The sequence below is a fragment of the Trichosurus vulpecula genome, chromosome 1, assembly GCF_011100635.1.
Source record: "Trichosurus vulpecula isolate mTriVul1 chromosome 1, mTriVul1.pri, whole genome shotgun sequence".
NCBI lineage: Eukaryota > Metazoa > Chordata > Mammalia > Diprotodontia > Phalangeridae > Trichosurus > Trichosurus vulpecula.
In genome coordinates, this window is record NC_050573.1 from 93058720 (window position 1) to 93065757 (window position 7038).

General features: G+C 40.0%; 1 pseudogene; it reads left to right on the forward strand.

The window, feature by feature from the left end:
• Positions 1–1526: 1526 nt before the first annotated feature.
• Positions 1527–5771, forward strand: LOC118833975 (annotated as a pseudogene).
• Positions 5772–7038: the final 1267 nt, after the last annotated feature.

The following is a 7038-nucleotide window of genomic DNA, read 5'->3' on the forward strand; positions in this document are numbered from 1 at the left end:
GTGATACCTTTTTAAAGAGTTACAAATATCTCCCCATGAAGGGATGTAAACAGTTTAGCTCTATTGAATCCTTTCTGTTTTCTTTTCCCTTTCTATCAGTTTATGCTTCTCTCGGGTCTTGATATTAGAGATCGAATTTTTGGTTTAGTTCTGGTCTTTTTATGAAGGCTTGAAATCCTTCTATTTTGTTGAATGATCATTTTTCCTTTGATGTATTATGCTTCATTTTGCCAGGTGATTCTTGGTTGTAATCCTAGTTCCTTTGTTCTCTGGAATATCATGTTCCATGCCCTCTGATCCTTTTTTGTTTTAGCTGTCCAGTCTTGTGTGATCCTCATTCTTACTCTCAGATATTTGAATTGTTTCCTTCTAGCCACTTATAGTATTTTTCTTTGACCTGCTAGTTCTGAACTTTGACTATATTGTTCCTTGAGGTTTTTATTTTGGGATCTCTTTCCTGAGGTGATCAATGGATTATTTCAATGCTTCTTCTGCCCTCTGGTTCCAGGATATCAGGACAGTTTTCCTTGATAATTTCTTGAAAGATACTGTCCAGATCCTCCTTTTGATATGGATTTCAGGTAGTCCAATGATTCTGACATTATCTCTCCTGGATCTATTTTTCAGGTCAGTTGTTTTTCGAATGAGGTATTTTATATTTTCTTCCATATTTTGAATTTGCCTGATTCATGTTGTCTCATAGGGTCATTAGCTTCCACTCGCCCAATTCTGACTTTTAAGGTGTTGTTTTCCTCAATTAGCGTTTGTCCTTTCTTTTCCATTTGGCCAATTGTACTCTTTTAGAAGTTGTTTTCTTCAGTGGATTTTTGTATCTCCTTTTCCATCTGGCCAATTCTGCTTTTTAAGCAGTATTCCAAGCTGTTGAGTCTTTTTTTTTATAATTCTCTTGCATCACTAATTTCTTTTCCAAATTTTTCTTCTACCTCTTATATGATTTTTAAGTTCCTTTTTGAGCTCTTCTATGAGTTCTTTCTGGGCTTGAGATTCTTTCCTGTTTTTTTCTTCGGGGTTTTGATATTGTTTTCTTCTGAGTTTGTGTCTTGGTCTTCCCTGTCATCATAATAACTTTCTATGGTCAGATTTATTTTTGTTGTTTTCTTTTCATCCCCACCCCCCCTTTTGGCCTTTTTCCTTCCTTTAAATTTGAACTCTTCTCCAAGGGTGGAAGGGGCACCGTCTCTGGCTTCTTGTGCTAGTGGCTGCAGGCCTTGGATGTTTACCCACTGCTGTACTGAACTTGCCCTGAGCCCTATGGTGGACCCTGTGTCTCATGGTGTGCTAAGGGGAGGGTGTGGGAGTTGACTGATGCTGTTGGAGGCTGTAGGGGCCTGGTAGCTTACCTGGTGCTGAGCTGGGGTCCTAGTGGTGGTATCTGGTGTGTGCTGAGGTCAGGTGGGGTTTTTCTGTGTTTCCCTGGGGCTACACTGAAGCATGTGTAGGTCTGGCCCCTGGAGAATGCCAGTTTGCCCTGGGCTTTAAGCATATGGAGGTCCTGCCACTGGAGGATGCCCACCTGGAGCCCTGCCAAAGCATGTGGAGGCCCAGATGCCATAGGACTCCTGCACAGGGCAATGCTGAAGTACTTGGAGGTCTGACCATTGAAGAATGCCTGCCTGCATAGGGCTGTACCAAAGTCCATGGTGGTTCTTGGAGCTGGAGTCTGCTGATTTCCCTGGCTATGCTAAGGTACATGGCAGGTCCTGGTGTTGGTGTTTGCCTGCTTCACCTCACTGGGGCTCAGTATCTTTCACTGGTTTTCTGAGATGGGGCTTGCTGTGATGCTTCCTATCCTGGAATGTGCTCCCCTTTTGCCCAAGAGAGATGGACCTTTCTTGCCTATCCTTCAAGTCTCCCAGGCTAAAAGACTCCTCCCACTCCATCTTTTTGAGGGCCCCACTGTTCCAGGATTTGTTCTGGGATGCTATTTTATGGTTGCTTGTTTGCTTGGAGGTGATTATGGGAAAGCTACCATGATTTACTGCTTTCTGTGACATCGTGGCTCCCGGAAGTACCCTCCTAGCTCATCTTTTCCCTAGGAATGTGGCAGTGGAGCTGTATATATATATATATATATATATATATATATATATATATATATATATATATATATATCAGGTCCATGGAGAAAGAAGCCTAGACTTCCCTATAGCAGAATTCTATGATAACTTGAGCTTCAGAATACTAGATTCTTCCTCTTCAGATTGCACTATTGTAAGGGAGGTCAGCCAACAGGACTAACATTAGGAGCAAAGCCTCCTGATATGATTCATCTCTAAGGGCAAATCTCCAAAGGTAAAAATCACTTCTTGGCTTGATATCTCATCTAACCAGTGATTTTCCCAAGCTCTGGTTCTGATTTTGATCTTGTTAGATAAGGAAAGAAAATGACTTGTATCTCTAATCCTTAGTGTTCTCTGCTGTATTCTCTCATACAATTCCTTAACTTATTTCTTGGAACCTGAAATGAAGAATTTATTCCTGTCTCCCTTCTGTCACTGATTCACCAGAAGCAAAGACATTTATTGAACACTTAAGAACAAGTCAAGAGCATCAAGTCAGATGAAGGTTCTGGGAGAAAGAGGATCAAAATAAATGAGTGTGGTTTAGTCTTAACCACTCACCTTTTAAAATCTAATAAAACTGTGGGATTGCAACCTCAGTAACACATGATGACCAATGTAGTAAAAGATTGGTGTCAGCTACTGTGATCTTTACTCTCATCTCTGACCTTGTGTACAGGGGTTTCTGTGAATTTGATGGGGAAGGTTGAATAAACTAACATTGCCCAAAGCTCCCATAAGGAAAGATTGTAATCAGTTACAATCTAAAACCTTTCTCACAGTCACTACATTTACAAAGGTTTCATTCCTCTTGTCAGGATGTATTTCAAATCTGCACTTTTCCTCAAGGTTTTCCAAAAAAGAATACTGGATTCCCTCTAGCACAGGTTATTAAAGATAACCAGTAGTTATGACAGACAAATCCTACAAGTATTCTAAGAGTCAACTAAGCTTTTCTATAAGTTCCCAATTTAGGAATAAATCTCCTCTTAGCTGCCTTCGTTGCCATGTTGTACCATCTTTACCAACAGAGTTTAATGATAACTTGGTGGTGACTCCCCCTAACCTTTCCTGAGTATGCTCCAATGTAACTAAGTTTCATCTTTCTTCCTCAGTTTCATCACAGCCTTGATCTCTTGTTCAGACTTCCAAGACATCTCTCCAGTTTATAGATGCCTCAAACGTCAATTACACTGGGGGATGGAAGTGAGATTTTGAGATTATATTTTCAGTACAATTTCTTCAGGGATGTACCTTATACCCCAAAGAAGTCAAAAGAAAATCTCTCCTGTATTTATCCTAGGAAGAAAATACTGGTGGTCAAATATTAGTCATCCCTGAGGGGCAGAAATCCCAGACTTTCTTAGTGAGGAATGCCACTGAGCTAGGGAGGAGACCCAGTTGCTCTTCTATAACTTGAAAGAATTTATTAAAACATGCCCATATAGTTTAAGACAACACATTGTAATACATTGAAATGGAAGAGACTAAGTATCTCTCTATTATAGAGGTTGTCAGCCTCCCGAATTTCAAACTTCAGGGGATCAACCCCACTTCTACTTTGACCACTAAATTTTATCCTTCACAGTGGTTCCCCCAAAACATGTAAGGGAGTATCAGATGGAGAAACTAAGTTTTACAGGGAAGGAACTCAGAAACTTTACTTTGGAAAAACTGCACCACCAACTAAAGTGGTTCATGTTGGTGATAAAGAACAATCTAATTGGGTGAAAGAAATACAGACAATTTCAGAACACTACCAGAGAAGAAAAGGAATAACAATAAATGAAACTTCTGTTGTTGTGTATGCTCAGTTACTTATTGGTCATAAATATCAATTAAATCAAAATGGTAAGGTTCATCAGGAGAAACAGTGGTCAAAGCAAGTTCTTCCTTTTGTTTATCAAATTATTGTCAAGGATGCCAGTGCTTTTGAGACACATTTCCCTAACATTAAAACGTTGGATGACTTATTTCCACCTAGAAGCACAATCTTTGTGCTGGGGACTCCTTACTATGGCTGTACAGGCGAAGTTCAGGATTCAGGACATGTAATCACAGAAAGTAGAATTCGTGTGGTTTCCAACATTCCATGTGAACTTGGTGAATCTTGATGCCTTAATACAGAACCAGCATAAATATTCTATAAAATACAAGCCTGGATATGTTTTGGCCTGTCATCTTGGAGTGAGTGGATACCTTGATTCAAAGTTTACAGGAAGTATTTTTATTGGAAGAGGATCTAGGAGAAATCCCCATGGACACCACAAAGCTAATGTAGGATTGAACCTGAAGTTCAATAAGAAGAATGAAGAGGTTCCTCGCTACACCAAAAAAGTTGGCAATGAATGGAGGTATTCTTGTGCTGTGGAGCAGCTCCTGGCAGAGTACCTCGAGAGGATACCAGAACTCTTTAGTTACATAGCTAAGAACAGCCAAGAAGATGTATTCTATGAAGATGACATTTGGCCTGGTGAAAATGAGAATGGTGTTAAGAAAGTTCAATTGTTACGTGGCTAAAGGCACATCCTATCAGTGCTTTGTCTTGCTTATCTTGTGATTTACAAATTCTGGATGTAGCTATTGCTGAGAAAATTGAAGAAGCAGAGAAGTGCAAGCAAAGGAAGAATAATAAGAAGGTACGAATGACAGTGAAACCCCATTTACTGCAACAGCAGGGGATTATTCCTGATCGGGATGTAGAATTCCATCTTTCTCACTGTGTTGTAAATGTAAGAGAGCTTTTCGGTTCCTGTGGGTCTCCATGGCACCATCATAGGAATTAAAGGAGCTAGTAGAGAAGCAGATGTGCTTTTTGAAGTATTATTTGATGAAGAATTTCATGGAGGTTTAAGGAAAAGGTGCTCACCTGCAAGAGGCCATCGACTGCCAACAAGTGCCTTAATTAACCTTTCTCATGGTAATCGCTCAGAGACTAGAAATCAGAAATTGACAGCCACAGTGAAACCACAACCTGCTGTGAATCCATGCACTTCAAGTTCATCTGGTTCATTTGTTGCAGCTTTTCAGAAAGCCCATTTAGGCCCCAACAGTTGTCGATCACTTTTGACTCCTACTCAAAGCGCTGTAGGAATGAATTTTTCTTTGCCTCCACCAATGTTTCCAAATTATCCACCTGCTGTGCCCACTGGAGCCATTCCTCCAGTATTTGCCTAACCTACTGGATGAGATCGCAATGGAAGCAGCTTAGCCTTTGGGGCAGCTAATATAATGCCTCCATCTCTTCACATCTTTGGCTCAGTACCAAGGGGATCTCCAGTGCCAATTCCTGGGAAGCCTTATCACAACCATGCTCCATACCCCACAAACATGCCTCTCACAGGACCAGTGCCAGTTGCGCCTCACAATCAGTTCATGCCTCTTCAGGTTACAAAGAAAAGAGCTGCAAACAAAAGGAACGTTGAGTGAAAGGGAGCCCAAGGTTGTTCTTTTCAGGCCACCTCTCTTCAACCAGAGTCCCCAGGGCTTTCGGAAGGTGCCCAATTAACTTTCCAGGAGAGTTCTTTGTCTTTAAAGTCACCTCAAGTTCCTCCAACTACAGTTTCTTTTCAAGACAGAGTAGCCTCTTCAAGTTCTGGTACTCCTTGTGGTAAATCAACACCAGGTTCTTCAAGACAAAAACCAAGGAAACTGGCAGTCAACTTTGGTGTTTCTAAACCATCAGAATAAATACGGTATTTAGGATTAATGTTTCCTTTATAACTTCCCCAAACTTTTTTTAATAAGGATCTTATGTGTCCTATTAAAAATGCACTATTTCTAAAAAGAAGTTTGTAGTATTGGAAAAACTAAAGATGTTTTAGTTGTTAGGCTTTTTTTTCAGACTGTTAAAAGTATACATACAAAAAGTTTGTGTTGTGAAAGACACTGAAGAAGCAAACTTAAAAATGAACCACTCCATCCATCCATTGTGCCTAGAATACTAGGAGCATCTTAGCACCATGACTTGGAGATCATATGAGCAAAAACAGTGATAGTATTTTCTAATCTTTATTTGAGGCAGTAAATAGTGGTGGAGTTGAAATGGGGCCTCAAACATAATTTACTAGGTGTGAGTTTTATTTTTGTAATAGTTTGATAAAATGGATGGGGGAGAGAAAAAACATATAAGGGGAAAAGCCCACAAAATTCTAGGTAAGTTGACAAATATTTCACTAAAATACATTTTTTTTTGCTTATCATGACATCCTTGTAGAGAGTACGGAGAAGAATGTGAGCTCCACTAGAGCACAGAAAACTGGGTTTGGAATAATTCCAATACAGACCACTTTCTGGGTACTAGCATTAATTAACAATTACTTGGCAGACTCCTCAATTAGAGGGCAAAAGGAGAAGCTGGACTATAAGAAGAGAAAATTGTGAACATTGTAGCCACATATTGAAGGAAAAAAAAAAGAACCTGCTTCTCTGGAATTTATTTTGACGAGCAGAGGATCTGTTTCATATGTAGAATTCATATATAGAATATTGTTTCATCAATATATAAATTAAAGGTCTGTCCTTTAAAAGGTCTCACAAATAGGGGAAAACCGGAATCAGAGAATTCACTTTCAGATTAGAGACAAGATATGTGGTATCTCCTGGCCAGAAGCTCCAGTGACAATTGAGAAAGAGTAAAAGTCTCTCGAATGAACTTTTCTCATCAGGACATTCTGTGACTATAAGGAAAGTATGTGTAATGTTACCTTTGTCAGGATCCCCATGCTAAGAATACCCCTCTCTTTTTACTATTAGGAAACACCCTGTTTTCCAGAATTAAAGCCCAGCAAGCTAGCTGTTCCCTGAGCTTGGCATAACAACAATCCTTTGCGCTGACCCTCTAAATGAACTCTGCTGCAGCCAAATTACAGAATTGTTTTAGACTAGCCCCAGGTGGTTCCAGAGCTCAGACAATCACCTGCAGGAAGCATATGCTGGTCATGAAACCCTGCTATGA